The sequence below is a fragment of the Hyaena hyaena genome, unplaced genomic scaffold (assembly GCF_003009895.1).
Source record: "Hyaena hyaena isolate Hyena2069 unplaced genomic scaffold, ASM300989v1 scaffold_311, whole genome shotgun sequence".
Lineage (NCBI taxonomy): Eukaryota > Metazoa > Chordata > Mammalia > Carnivora > Hyaenidae > Hyaena > Hyaena hyaena.
In genome coordinates this window covers 1,145,730-1,160,904 of record NW_024080944.1, presented here as the reverse complement: position 1 = coordinate 1,160,904, position 15,175 = coordinate 1,145,730, and the positions used below count along the sequence as shown (strand labels likewise).

Below are 15,175 nucleotides of genomic sequence, written 5' to 3'. Positions count from 1 at the left end.
GGGGAAGCGGGCCTCTCTCTGTTGTCATGGAGACTCTTAAAAAAATCCTCTTTAACAGCATCCCAGACATCAAGACTCTGAAGTAATGGCCCTTTTAAAATGGAATCATATTAATAATATCTACCTCACTGAACAATGTATTTCTTTCTTTTTATTAGATGCATTATTAACTTGGCTAGCAGCAAGTTAATAAATGCAAAGTGACCATTCAAGAACACCACTTCCAGCTTGTAATATACAAGGATGGAACTCACCAATTTCAGGGATCCTTGTAGATAAGGAATAAGCTATGTTAATGGTGAGTTTCAGATTGTAGATTCCAGAAGGGTCTGGGTTGTGTGTGGGTCACTTCTCTTGGGTGAATCTTCAAAGCCTGGGGCAGCTCCTGCAGGCAAGCAGATCAGGCTGGTCACAGAACCAGAGGGAAGTTGGAAAAAATAATAAGTAAATTTCACAGAAGTTCTACATTGTGCAAGAAATAAATTGCACGAATCTTGAATCTTAATAGCTTTCCTTCCCCAGTGTCAATTTGAACATTGGATTAAAATTTTCAGTGTTTATTGAGCAAGTAATGTGGCAGATAGACTTTAAAATAGCCCCCAATAATCTCCACCTCCTAGTATTCACACCCTTGTATGACCCCCTCACTTTGAATGTGAGGACCTGTGAGTTGCTTTTAACCCATATGGCAAAGGTGACCTGTGATTACATTACATAACACACAACTTCTGTTTTGCTAACTGACTCTTTCCCTTGATCACTCTGATGAAGCAAGATGCCATATTGTAGGCTAGGCTGTGGAGAGACCCTCTGGCAAGCAACTGAGGGCAGACTCCAGCCAATAGCTAGAAAGGAACTGAGACCCTAAGTCCAACAACCCACAAGGAACTGAATCCTCCCAACAACCATATGAGTTTGGAGGTAGATTCTTCCCCAATCAGATCTTCAGATAGACTTCAACTCCTAGCCAATTCCTTAATTGCAGCCTCATGCAAAACCCCAAAGCAGAGGACTCAGCTAAGCCATGCCTAGATTCTTGATTTACACAAACTCTGAGATAATAGATGTGTGTTGTTTTAAGCCACTACCTTTGTGTATGCAGCAATAGACAACTAACACAAACACTTGCTGATGTTCTAAGTGCCATGTACAACCCAGTGAAAAAGACAGACAATTCCCTGCCTTTGTGGATGTTCTCTCCTAGTTGAGGAGATATAATAAATAAATTAATAAGTTATTGCCACGAAGAGAAAGAAATCAGGGTGAGAGAACAGAACATGAGGTGGATGGTATTTGATTTTCTTTTAAAGTAATCTCTATAACCAGTGTGAAGCTTGAACTCACTACCCCGAGATCAAGAGCCACGTGTTCCACCAACTGAACCAGCCAGGAGCCCCATGGATGGTATTTTTGATACAGTTGGTGAGGAAGGTTCTCTGTGCAGAGAGCATTTGATCAGAGAACTGAAGAAATGGGAATATCAGGAGAATGAGCATTCCAGGAAGAAGGGATGGTAAGTCCCAAGGTCCTAATGTAGGATCAAATTTGGCAAGTTGAATCCCATGGTAGAAGGATTATTTTAAGAGCTGAGCTCAATTGTTGGTGCGGTTGGATCACAGGCAGCCCTGCAGGTTGTAGGGAGGGCTTGCTTCTATGTGGCATGTGAGAGGAGGTGCCAAAGCCTTCTGAGCAGGTGAGTGACATGATCTGAACTGTGAGAGGCTCTGTGGAAGGGTGACCCTCTTCTAATACCTACAACATGAACTGCATGAAGCTACACAGAGCCAGGAAAGTCACAAAGGGCCTCTCATCTATTTTCTTTGGAGATTATTCCAGAAACCTTGTGAAGTAGATGGGATAGGAACAGAAATTCCTCCCCAACTTTGCATCCCTCTAGTTCAAAATGCTGAACTATGTGGCTGGACTCCTGGGTCCTTTTTCATAATCAGGAACCATTACAATGGAGGCAGGATGAGCGGTGAGTCACTCCAGTCATGATTTAGAGACCCATATCGTAATGTCAGAAGGGCTTTGAATATTTGCATGAAGATAAAAAAAATAGTGCTTGTTACTCTCCACAATAGCTAAAACATGGAAAGAGCCTAAGTGTCCATCAACAGATGAATGGATCAAGAAGATGTGGTTTATCTATACCATGGAATACTACATGGCAATGAGAAACAATGACATCTGGCCATGTGTAGCTACATGGATGGACCTTGAGGGTGTTATGCTGAGCGAAATAAGTCAGGCAGAGAAGGACAAATACCATATGTTTGCACGTATAGGAGGACTAGGAGGAACTTAACAGAGGACCAACCGGGAGAAGAAGGGGGGAAATGGTGGGGGAAAGGGAGAGAGGCAAACCATGAGAGACTCTTGAATGCTGACAAAAACTGAGGACTGATGGGTGTGGGGGGGAGGAGGGATGGGCATAGAGGAGGGCACTTGTGGGGATGAGCACTGAGTGTTATGTGGAAACTAATTTGACAATAAACTATTTGAAAAAAAATAGTGCTTGTTAGATGCATGTATTTGCTGCAAGACAAGTGGATGTACAGGAACCCCCCCACTTCCACTTTTTATTTTTTTGAAATTTTAGAGAAGGAAGATCCTGAAAATATTTTCTGTGAATTGATTATATAGGGCACATTATTGCTAATCTAAAATGTTTTAGGGGCACCCGTGGGGCTCAGACAGTGAAGCATCCAATTTGATCTCAGGTCATGATCTTGTGGTTCATGAGTTTGAGCCCCATGTCAGGCTCTGTGCTGACAGTTCAGAGCCTGGAACCTGCTTCAGATTCTGTCTCCCTCTCTTTCTGCTCCTTCCCCACTCACTCTCTCTAAAAAGTAAATGAACGTTAAAATTGTTTTTAAATAAAAAATATTTAAAATGTCATTAAGATGGTAGTTGTTTTGAGTGATACTCTATTAAGTTTTTGTAATGTTTTATATGTTTTGTACGTTTTATAAATCCACATATATTAATCCCTCAATCTTATTTTCTGGTAAGGTTTGAGTCCATATGTGCAATATTTTTGTAAAGTAAATATAAACCTCAGGTTTGAAAGAGAAATATGTATTACTATCCCTCAAGTTTGAAAGATTAAGTAAAGGACCTCATGTGTTTCTTAGAGGGGTCCTGCTGGCTTGGGCTGTGGGAGAGGAGGAAGGCAGCAAATCTAACAATATTGGAAACCTAATATTGACTGAAACCTCACCCTACCCTCCATCTACCCACCACCCATTCATCCATTCTCCCTTCCATTCATCCACTCATTCACCCACCCATTCATTTATCTATTTGTCCATACATCCATTCAACAAATATTTGTTGAGCACCCGACAGAGCCAAACATTAAAATAGAAAAGTGGAGATGAGGCAGACTTGGCCACTGTCCTCATATAGTCTCAACTTTGTTCTCCACACAAAGTTGGGTATGATCTCCAAAGCACCATCTCCTCCACTACCCTTGAGCTCTCATTTCGGCAGTCACACATCTCGCACTGGCTGGGGGAAGTCCAGGTAAATGCTGCTCCCTGGTCTTGCAGAGGCAGAATCCAAAAGATTCCCTCAAAGCACTCTGAGATGGATGTGGTCGAAGTAGGTAGTCAGAGATCTCAGAACCTACTACAAAGTCCTTCTGGTGCTTAATTCATGGGGAAGCTCTTCTGGGCACCAATACTGATAGCACAAAGCCTTCTGAAACAAATATTCCAGTCTGTTGAATAGTGTTGCATGCTGGCAGGATTATGTTCTTATTTTCAAAAAGTATGTGTTTCCTTCTAGATCCTGGTAGTCTGTTCCATCTGCCGTCAAAAAATTATTTTAATGTTTTTATTTATTTCTGAGGGAGAGAGACAGCATGAGCAGGAGAGGGTCAGAGAGAGAGGGAGACACAGAATCAGAAATGGGCTCCAGGCTCTGAGCTGTCAGCACAGAGCCCGATGCAGGGCTCGAACCCACAAACCGTGAGATCGTGACCTGAGCTGAAGTCGGACGCTTAACCGACTGAGCCACCCAGGTGCCCCTATCTGCCCTAAAATTTTGATGTGTTCCCTGAGGTTAACTTTTAACTTCTAAGCCTTCTAGTTTATGTACCCGGAATGAGCTCATCTACTTCTTTTATCAAGTCTGAATCCAGTCCAACAAGATCTCTAACCTCTTGACTTGTGTGTCTACTTTCCTGCTAGATGCATATGTCCCAAAGGGCATAGAAACCCAGTCTGTCTTAAACCAAACTTTAAGGCAAATACAATAGAAAGGCTTTGGAATTGTGAGACCTGATGAGTGAAATCTGCAAGTGATGTCTCATGGGACAGGCAGAGGAGCGCAGAGAGACTACAGCTAATTCAGGTGCATGAACCCACCTGAAGAAGCATGCAGCTGAGAAAACCTGGGGTTCAGAGAGAAAACTAGGTTACTGTCCAAGAAGGAGACCCTGGATAGAGAGGAGGGAGGAGTCCTGCCACTAGAGAGGGACCTCAGGCCTGGAGTTAAGAGATTGTTTTAGGACATTCTGGTTCAAGGTCCACAGTTCCTAAGTGGGTGAATGATTAATACTTTACCATCTTAGCACATTGATGCTTTCAGAACTTTCCTGACTCCAAATCAGAATCTTAGTGATTCTGTGACCACACCCCCTTCTGGGAGAGGGGCGGGGGTACCTCAGTCTCCTATGAGTATGGTTAAGGTAAGCCAAATGCTGACAGACATCATTCTGAGTGTCCTGGATTCCCAGGTTCTGGTAGCCCAGGGAGGCATCATCCATTTTGTGTGGCATTAATGACACAGGGGTGCCTGTGTGGCTCAGTCAGTTGAGCATCTGACTCTTGATTTTGGCTCAGGTCAGGATCTCATGGTTCATGAATCAACCCTCATGTTGGGCTCTGTGCTGACACTGTGGAGCCTGCTTGGGATTTTCTCTCTCCCTCTCTCTCTGCCCCTCCCCCTTTCATTCTCTCTCTCTCTCTCTCTCTCTCTCTCTCTCTCGGATAAATAAACATTAAAATAATTTTTTAATGACATCAGCTGATCCATATCTGCACCAGTTGAGCACCACTACTTTCATGCTGTGATTTCCAGGACTTTTAGTTCCGGCATTTTCTTTATTTCATTACTAACACCGGAGAGTTCACTCTTAGGAGCCATCACTCCCATAGCTAAGGTTCTCATGCCATTTAAATGCAGTCTACAGATCGGTATAAACTGGTTCAATTTTGGAAAACTGTCTGGAATATTTACTAAAGATGAACACCTGCTCCATGATCCAGAAATTTCATTTCTAGGCATATACTCAAGTGAAATGAATACATACATCTGACAAAAGACACATATATGATTGTTCACAATAACCTTTTCCATTTTAGCCCCAAACTGAAAAATAAACAATAATTGTGCATCAATAGAAGAATAAATTTTAAAGAACCCCACAAACCTGTGGCTGGCCAGGCAATGGCATACTACACAGCAGTAATAAGGAATAAGGTATGGATATATGCAGCCATGGGGATGAATCTCACAGACATATATTGAATTAGAGAAGTCAGTCACAAGAGGCTACCTGCCATATCATTCCGTTCATATGAACTTGAAGAACAGGCAACACTAACAGTGATAGAGGTCAGAGTTGAGGTGACTCCACAGTGGAGGTGGAGATGTTGACCAAGAAGGAGCATAAAGGAACCTCCTGAGGGCTGGATATATAATTTATCATTATCTGGATGGTGGTTACATGAATATATTAATATGTAAAAATTCATTTGCTGAACTTTGAAAAGTAGTACGCTTTTTTTGTAATTTTGTTACAAGACACAAGTTTTCAACATTAACAAAGAAAAAAATAGGGATTTTTTTTTTAACTTAAGGAATATAGTAAGTCCTGAGCAGGGTAGGCAAGATCCAGGGAGAGCAAGTGTACTTAGTGTCTCACCTAGATTCTAATTGAGCTACATTTTTTAAGGGTAAATGGTAAATATCTTAGGCTCTCTGGGCTATGCCATCTCTATAGCGTTTCTGCCCTTGTAGCATAAAAGCAGTCACAGATTACGTAAATGAATGGGGTGGTTGTGTTTTAATAAACCTCAGTTACAAAAACAGGTGGCAGTTGGGAGTTGGCCTGGTGGACTGTAATTTGTCAACCCCTGATCTAATTCATTGGTGGTGACTTCCGGAAAAGCTGTGTTGAGGGTTTGGGGGCCCCTTCAGAGTTCCCCACAGAAAGCTGTAATGACCTCTAGCCGTGTCTGCCTTCAGAGAGGGACCCAGCAGCCAGGCAGCTACACAGAGGTGAGGAGTAACCAGTCCCTCAAAATGAGCCCTTGCAAACTCCTGTTTCATCGGGAAAAGAAATCCTTGGTCCTTAAGCCTCTTACCAAAGACCTCCTGCACCATCTGCCTTCACTGTCCAGCCCCCCGGACGCTGCTCCACTGCAGAAACCCTTAATGCCAGCAACTATCCTCCTTCGTGCCGGATACCCCAGGCCTCCCTGTTCTTCACGCCATTCCCAAGCCCCGCAAGAAATCCTCCTCTCCCTTGAGGGTTCTGCCATATAACCACGCAGCCGTCTTCCCCTGCTTGGGGCTGACTTCCCTCCCAGGCACCTCGCTCTCACTGCCTTCCTCCTCACCCAGGCTACTCCAGTGTCTACAGGGCTGACGGTCCGGTGCCCTAGCCTCTGGGACCCTAGACAGCCATGATTCCCAGAATCTTCACCCATCTTCTCCCTGAGCCACTGGTTCCCACGACTACAGTCCAGACCTCTCCGTCACAGAGCCCCGGGCCCCTGACCATTAGCATCTTAAGTCCACATGCTGCCCACTGCATTCACAGTCCCTCCCTCCCTCATTCTCACTGCACCTCCTTGGTGAGATCTGGAGGCCTCTGGTGTGACTTGACCTTCTCCCTGTCAACTGCTCCAGGGTCCACCGCTCTTCATGCCAACCTTTCCACCTCTTGCCGTAACTTGGGCCGCCCTGCCCCTCTGTTGAGCCACCCTCTCCATCCCCCAAGGTCCCCAGTTCCTCAGATGTCCAATTGTCCACCCCTCTGTGCCACTTCCATGGGGCCAAGAGCTGCCGGAGAGTATCTCACAGTCTCGGGCTGGCAGAATGTAACCTTGTGACTTCAACCCAGCTGGGTCCTCAATGCCACCGGGAGTTCTTCCCCCAAAGTGCCACAGCAGCTCCTTGCAAACCTCTCCACGGGCTCCAGCCCTGCCCCCCTCACCTCTCAGCAGGTGACTGCATCCTGCCAGCACCTCCTCAAGAGTCCAAACGACTCCCAGACGCCCCTCCACATTCTCCCTAAGCGTGTGTGCACGTTTCTGGGACACATAGCCTCGCACGGCCCTGGTCCTGAGTGCCTGCCTCACTGGGCCTCGCACCCTTGCTCCCATCCCGGCTGCTGACCCCATGCCTGCCCACATGAAACCACCATTGGAAGGAAAACCCTTCCTCTCCCAGCTCGTGTCCAGTGCTTGGGGGCCTGCAAATTAACAGGAGAAAAGACAAGGTTCATTTTCACACACACAAGTGGTAGCTCCCAGTAATGGGGGAAAGCACAGAATAGCCTGACGGAAAGGTTTATGTATGTGAACTTAACAAAAGAGGGGTTTTTCGGACTTCGATGGGAGAGTTTGGGAGGTTACTGATGATAATGGGAACGGGCAAGTCTGTCTTCTTGGCAGCTGAATTTGGAGGAGATGCCGGAAGGAAGATTAAGGACACCTGTATTTTGGGAGGAGGCTCTGCTTAAGTCAGATGAGAGTTCTTTCTGCATCTTCTGTGACTTAAATGCTTTTACTTTAAATTTTTATTTTTAATAGTTTTTTAATGTTTTTTTATTTACTTTAAATTTTTTTAATGAATATTTATTTTTGAGAGAGAGAGGGAGACACAGAATCGGAAGCTGGTTCCAGGCTCCAAGCTGTCAGCACAGAGGCCGATGCAGGGCTCGAACTCATGGACCATGAGATCATGACCTGAGCTGAAGTCGGATGCTTAACCAACTGAGCCACCCAGGCGCCCCTCAAACGCTTTTACTTTAAAATAATTTTTAAATCAACTCTGAATCCGGAATTCTGCCAAGAAGACAGGAGGGGAGAGAATTCCAGACTTCTACCTTTCTCCTCTTCTCCAGGCTTTAACTATTTTCTCCACTGGCTTCTTCCCATCTGCATTTATTATTTTTAATAACTACTTATTTTGACAGAGATGGGAGTGGGGAAGAAAGAGGGGGAAGAGCCCGGAGAAGAGCGCAGAGCCTGACGTAGGGTTCTATCTGAGAACCCGTGAGATCATGAACTTTAGCCCAAATCAAGAGCTTGATGCTTAACCAGCCGAGCTATCCAGGGGCCCCATTTTCCCATCTGTATTTAAATATTCTTAATTCTCTTTCCGTCTTTGGGGGGGAGGAACCCCCCGCCCCCTGAAACTCCTCTTTAAACCTTTTCTTCCCTCTCCACCTGCTGCCCCACCTTTCTCCTCCGCCAGGATCTGGAGAGGTCGTCCCTGCCCACGGCGTAGACATTCTCAGTTCCAGCTCTTCCAGCCGGCTTCCTCCGAGGCCACCCCGCCCAGACCGCTCCGTTTTCGTCTCGGGTGACCGCGCTGCGGTGAAATCCAGCAGCTGCTCCGAAGCCCCTGCTTCTCTAGGTCTGCGGGGCGGTCACGCTGTGAACGTGGCCTTCCTCTCCAGACCCAGCTCCCCGGGCTCGCCAGCTCCGCGGAAGTCCCTCCCGCGTCCCCAGCTGTGCCTCCTCAGGCCCTTCCGAAGGCTCCTCGGCTGCCCGCCCACCCGTCCCTGAAGTAGTAGTAGTTCTGCAGGTCTGACTTCAGGCACCTTCTCGCTCTGTGTGCCCTCCTCGAGCAAGGTTGCAGTCACTTACCATCTTTTCTTAAGCCACACCTCTCCCTGGAAAGTTCTGGGCGTCTTTGAGGTGATGATTATAGCAGGACTTGCCAATTGCCTTCTTGCATCTATCCGCCCCTTTTTAGGTAGGAACAGACCCCTGATATTTAGCTGGGAACATGGCTGTTCACAGTAAGAAGGTGTCTCCCAGCCTCCCTTGGAAGTGGTTGTGGCCATGTGACTTGGTTCTGGCCAGGAGATGTGAACACAGGATGGAGACATTCTGGGAAGAAGCTCACTGAACTCTGGGTCACATCCAGTCTTCTTTTCCCTCCTTCTTCCTTTCCACTAACTGGAAGGGGATGTAATGCCTGACTCCACTGCCGTCTTGGATCTTGAGGCAGTTTTAAGGTCACATCCACCCTTGGGGTGGAGCAAAAAGATGGGGGCAGCCTGGGTGCTGGATGGCTTGTAGACCCCAGTGCCTGCCCGGGGTGCCTACTTGGACTTCTTCTGGGGGAAGGAAAACACACAAAACAGAACCCTGCTGTGTGTAAGCCACTGTTGAATCTGTTGAGTCTGAGAGCTGAAATGAACCCTGACATATCTCTTTTTTGTTAATGTTTTATTTATTTTTGAGAGAATGAGAGAGAGAGTGTGTGTGTGTGTGTGAGCAGGTGTGGGGCAGAGAGAGAAAGGGAGACATAGGATCTGAAACAGGCTCCAGGCTCTGAGCTGTCAGCACAGAGCCCAACATGGGACTCGAACCCACGAACCACGAGATCATGACCTGAGCCGAAGTCAGACGCTTAACTGACTGAGCCACCCAGGTGCTACTCCCCTTCTTAAGTGTTTTATTTAACCCTGATACATCTCTCGACCTCCTGACCATTAAGAAGCTGGTGGTCGTCTCCCACCCACCGGCTCCCACCACTTTGTCCTTCCGCAGTAAAAGGAGCACTCCTTCTGATCTCAACCAGGAAGTCGCCTTTGATGCCCGAATATCTATTTAAACACAACCAGTGATCAAATCCTGTCATCTCCATCCCCTCACTGCATCTCAGGATCCATGCTCTGCCTCTAGCCCCTGGCTCAGGCCACCATAAACCATCACCCCACAACTACCCGTAGACCTGCGAGTCCCAGGGGGCTCGGAAACTGCCGGATGGTCCCAGTGATCCTGGGAGCTTGCCTGAGATGAAAGGGAAAAGGGGAGGTGAGGGTGCCTGAGGGCTGGAGGGAGGCCAGCACCCTAAAGGGACATGAGGCCCCAGGGACAGGCCCTATCTGCCCCGCTGTTTCTTCCAGGGCCAGCCAGCTGGGATGGTGTCATGGGCAAGGGAAGATTTGGTCCAAATCTCAACTTTTACTATTTGGACCAGCTGCAGCAGTGCCTTCCTGGGGACTTCTGTTTTTCCCCCAAAAGCCACTTCTAGCCACTTCCTGAGGAGACTTAGTTATCAACTTCAACTTGCAGACTATGTGTATGGAGCTCTGAAGGACAATCAGGGCCCCCAGGCATCCCTGGGCTTAGTTTTCCATCTCCTAAGCACCTGCTGTGTGTTTGGCATTGTGCTAGGAGCCTCCACTATCCTTTTGGGGGGAGGAGGTCATGCCTTTATTGTAGGCAGGACACTGGGACTCACGGAGGTGAAGTGATTGGCCTAGGGCAGCACAGCTGAAAAGGAATGGACCTGGGATTTGCCTGGGTCTGTCTGACTCCAAATCCCTGCTCTTTCCCTGCTCACCGGTAACCCTAAGCCTGGATACATATCTCCATCACTTGCTGAGCTATTAAAAATTCTGATTCTAGGACCAAACCCCAGAGATCCTGCCTCAGCCGTTCTGGGCTCAGCTGGGGAATTTGTTTTTTCACAAGAGCCCCTGGTGTCCGAGTAATTCTGATGCTCAGCAGGCATAGGATTGGCCCTGCATCACATTTTGCTGCCTCTTGCTGATAGGAGCTGCAGCTTCCCCTAGTATGGCAGGGAGGAGGGGCCGCTCAAGTGGCTCTGAGGAGGCAGCTGCAGCCCGAGGAGGGATCTGGCCGTGTATGAAAGAATCTATACCCAGCAGTAGGTCCATCAGAGCCTGCTGAAAAGTGCTGGTGCCAGGAGACAGCAGTGCCCACCTAATATCGGTTTTAGGGATCGTTGCTTTCAATTCTTTGCACATTTGACCAATCTAATCATTCTTGCCATTCACTTTGCACAGAGATGTCAAGTTTGTGCACAGCCTCTCCCTAGTGTCAGTCTGTGTTCGAGTATTTTCACGGGCTTCTCCCATTCCAGAGGGTCCAGGTGAAGCTCCCGGCCCTAGTGTGGTCTAGTCTGACTTCCTGCTCCTGCTTCTCTCTGGCTGGTCTCCTTCACAAAGCCCCGGGGCCCTTTGCTCACACCTCTCCTTTCTCCCCTTCCCTGATGAATCACTGCCCCATCCCTGAGCCCTTCCCCATTCTCCAGCTCCTACCCTAACTAAATATCCTGTCCTCCAGGGAGCCCTCATTGACTGGCCTGGCCCTGCTAGAACATTTGCTGTTGTTCATGGCTTCTGCTCTGCTGTGTCCTGTGACATTCACGTATCTGCATCCTAAGGACACAAGCATAAGTTGCTTCTTAAAGTCATCACTGGGTCTTGAATATCTTCTTGAGTCTACATCTGTCTGAACTGCTGAGCCATGGCACAAGTCCCACATTATCCTAACAATTCCCTTTGCCTTTTCCTCCCTGCCCTCAAAACTGACCTGCCTTATGACCCTTTATTCTTTTATGAAACCAATGATCCAGCTTGTGATAATCTAACCATGTGGTTTAATTTTTCATTTTGTTAAGAGGGGCTAAATTTCATGGATCATTGTTTCCGGCTAGGTTTTTTACCCTAATCATCTTATATTTATCACAAAACCTCTTCAAGGTAGGTGCCTTACGCATTTTGCCAAGGCGGAAACTAACATTCAGAGAAGTTAAGCGATATGCTCAACATCGCACAGCGGTGTTGGAGCAGGGGAGTGAGGTCCAGCTCCTAGAATCCCTTTCTTGTTCTGCAGTGTTAACAACCGTCACTAGATGGCGTCGCGAGGCAGCCGCGTGCCCGGCTACTCTGGATGCAACGTCGGCAGGAGGCTGAGCCTGTGGTGCCCATCTTCACCACCAGAGGGCAGGCGGGGGAAAGAAATGGCACCTAAGGGAACCCCGTCGCCTTAGGGCTGGGGATGGCCACAGCTGTTCACTAATTATTTTTTTATTTAAATCCAAGTTAGTTCACATATAGTGTAATAATGGTTTCAGGGGTAGAATTTAGTGATTCATCACTTATTTATAACACCAGTGCTCATCCCAACAAGTACCCTCCTTAATGCCCATCACCCACTTAGCCCACCCCTATGCTTAAGCAGGACTTTAATCTTTTTTGCTAGTTAACTTGAGGTCCTCAGCATGTGAACAGAATCCCCTCTCTGCAACTATCTGGCTTGAGCAACACAGAGAAACACCACTAATTACCTCATGGGTGCAGATGCTTTACATGCTTTACCTCATTTTATCGTCACATCTTTGAGAGGTTCTGAGAAGGGAAGTGACTTGCCCAAGTTTGCAAGGTTGCAATCCCAATCAAACCGACTTCAAATTTTCTTAGCCTCTCTGAGCCTCAACAGTCTCATCTGCTAAATGGACGTAATTACAACAATGCCTATGCCAGTGCTGAATACGATCATGCATGCGCCTGAAGTAGCACAGCGGGAACACTAAAGTGGTAAATTAAAGATGCCATGTACCTGAGGTCTGTCGCATGGTGATATCTAAAACAGGTCCCCAAGCACAGTCTCCTTTTGCAGCACCGATGGCATTATAAAATCAGGTCGCAGATATTTTACATGGAAAAACTGAGGCCCAGAAAGGGGAAGAGGCTTAGATGAACTCTCTGAACAAGCTGGTGCTCATTAATTTTCATTAATTCACATACTTGACAAACGTTTATTGAATACCTACTGTATGTTAGGCCTCTGCCAGGCACAGAAAAACAGGGATGACTCAGATATTTTCCCCATCTTTCAGATGTGCAGGGTCAAGGGAAAGGATGGTTGCCCCAATCAGGACTGTGCTGTCATTCCCCACTGCCTTCTGTGATGTCACTTCACCCATGTATCCACTCACAGACCCTTCTATTAATCTCCCCATGCATCCACTCATCTATCCATCCATCCATTCATCTGCCAACTTTTCCACCCACCTCTCAACCCACATATTCATCCTCTCATCCATCCACCCCCCGTCTATTCGTCCATCTATCACCCACCCATCCATCCACCCACTTACCTGTACATCCATCTAAGCAGTTGTGTGGACAGTCTTTCCTCTGGGTGAAGTCCCTCCTTAGTGCCACAGTCATGTGTGTTCCCTCTGTGACATCACCCATCACTCTGGTTGTAATGTTCTCTTCTCTTACCTACGTTCCCTTCTAAACAGTGAGCTCCCTGAGAACAGGAGACTGGAGTGGCGGAGACACTCAGCACGTACTTGTTGAATAAAGCAGTGGCACCCAAAGTGAGAGCTGGGCACCTCCGGATTTGGGCAAGACATCCCCCTGGCACGCAGGAGGACAATTTTAGAGCTTCCATTTGCATTTAATTTTTAATTAAACAAGGGGTGCCTGGGTGGCTGGGTTGGTTAAATGACTGTCTCTGGGTTTCAGCTCAGGTCATGATCTCACAGTTCGTGGGTTTGAGCCCTGCATGGGGCTCCATGCTGACAGGTGGGAGCCTGCCTGGGAGTCTCTCTCCCCTCTCTGCCCCACCCCTGCTGGCGCACATGCATGTGCTCTCTCAAAATAAATAAATAAGTAATTAAATGTAAAAAATTTTTAAATTAAATAATAAGAACATAATTAGTTATCTCTAGATTGCTAACGATGCGGCTGATGTGTTGGACGGTCCTGCATTGCTCCTGGCTCCTGAAGTGTCCTGAGAGCAGGTCGGGAGTTCCACACCGCGAATGCACTCCTGAGGGCCCGTCCTCGGCCTAGTTTGCTTTCAAGCAACTGCAAATGCGATACTTCCACTAGAGTATGTCACTGATGCTCATTTTAGAAAAGTGAGATTTTCAAACATCAGAGTCTTTGTGTGACTTCGTAACAAGATGTCAAGCAACTAAAATTTTTGAATGAGGTGGTGCTTAAATATGTTTAATATCATCTCTGAATTGAATATCAAACGGCAAAACTGGGCGTTACATTTAGCAAAACGAGGGGCTAGAACACAAAGGGGTAAAACAAGGAAGAACACACGGGATCTAGGACACGGGGGTCGCACAGCGCGGCAGAGCGGAGGGCTTCCAGGATATTTGATGGGCAGCAGGACCAGAAAGCAGCCAGTTCAGATGAAGCTGATGGCTGAATGACTCAGAGGAAACAAACTTGTTAGCAGGCCTGATATTTGGCCAAGATGGGCCAGTTGAAGTACTTCTGAATTGCTTGTTAAATAGCAGTCAACGTGAGCCGGGCTTCTTCCACTACCCAGTCTCTTACTGGGTCCCCCGGACCTCACCATGGTCCAGGCATTGAGGAGTTCATGCCTGGCACAGCAGGAGGCTTCCAGTACCTACCCTGTACTTTGATGGCTCGTGCTTTGTTCACTGATTGCTCTTTGCTGGGAATCATCCCTATATATTGAATTACATTAAGTTGGTTTGTGATTCAATAATTTTAGTATAATTCTCTGCTTGTTAGAACTTCTGATATGATGGAAAGTTTGAAAGAAAACCAGGATGTGATGTAGGCAAATAGGACAAAGAAAAGAAAGGCAAGTAGAAACTCTTTAACAAACAAAAAACTTATAAGACAGAATGCTTATAGTCTGTTACCATAATTGTCTGAGCCACCATCAATATTTGCCTAGTCATAATCATGTAAAACACTGTTTCCTGATTTTCAATTTGTAGATTCAGCCTGTAAACAAAGAACAGAAACCTTATTTGTAGTTGTGCAACAGCACATCAGTCTCGAAAATGTAAAGCTGACCAGGGGCATCTGGGTGCCTCAGTCGGTTGGACATCTGACTCTTGATTTTTGCTCAGGTCGTGATCTCATAGCATTCATGAGATTGAGCCCCGCATCAGGCTGTGCACTGACAGCATGGAGCCTGTTTGGGATTTTGTCTCTGTGCCTCTCCCCAGCTTGTACATGCACTCTCTCCTTCTCTCTCAAAGTAAATAAGTAAACTTTGAAGGAAAACAAAAAGTAAAGCTGACCAGGGTTGGTAGGAAGGAATAAGGAGAGAAATTAATATCTTCATTTGACCTATGGGGAGTCAAAATACACTGTGGAAGG

General features: G+C 46.8%; 1 protein-coding gene across 2 annotated transcripts in view; it reads right to left on the bottom strand.

Moving 5' to 3' along the window:
• The window catches only part of PXYLP1 (2-phosphoxylose phosphatase 1), a 93,607-nt gene extending 80,375 nt beyond the window's left edge, over nucleotides 1–13,232 (bottom strand). The window contains exons 1-2 of one of the 2 annotated variants that reach the window (XM_039248562.1): nucleotides 13,168–13,232; nucleotides 255–405 (exon numbers count right to left, since the gene is read on the bottom strand). The gene's annotated coding sequence lies outside the window, so the exon portion shown is untranslated. The remainder of the gene's footprint in view (nucleotides 1–254; nucleotides 406–13,167) is intronic. The other variant, XM_039248563.1, reaches the window with a different exon arrangement.
• Between the last annotated feature and the right edge of the window lie 1,943 nt (nucleotides 13,233–15,175).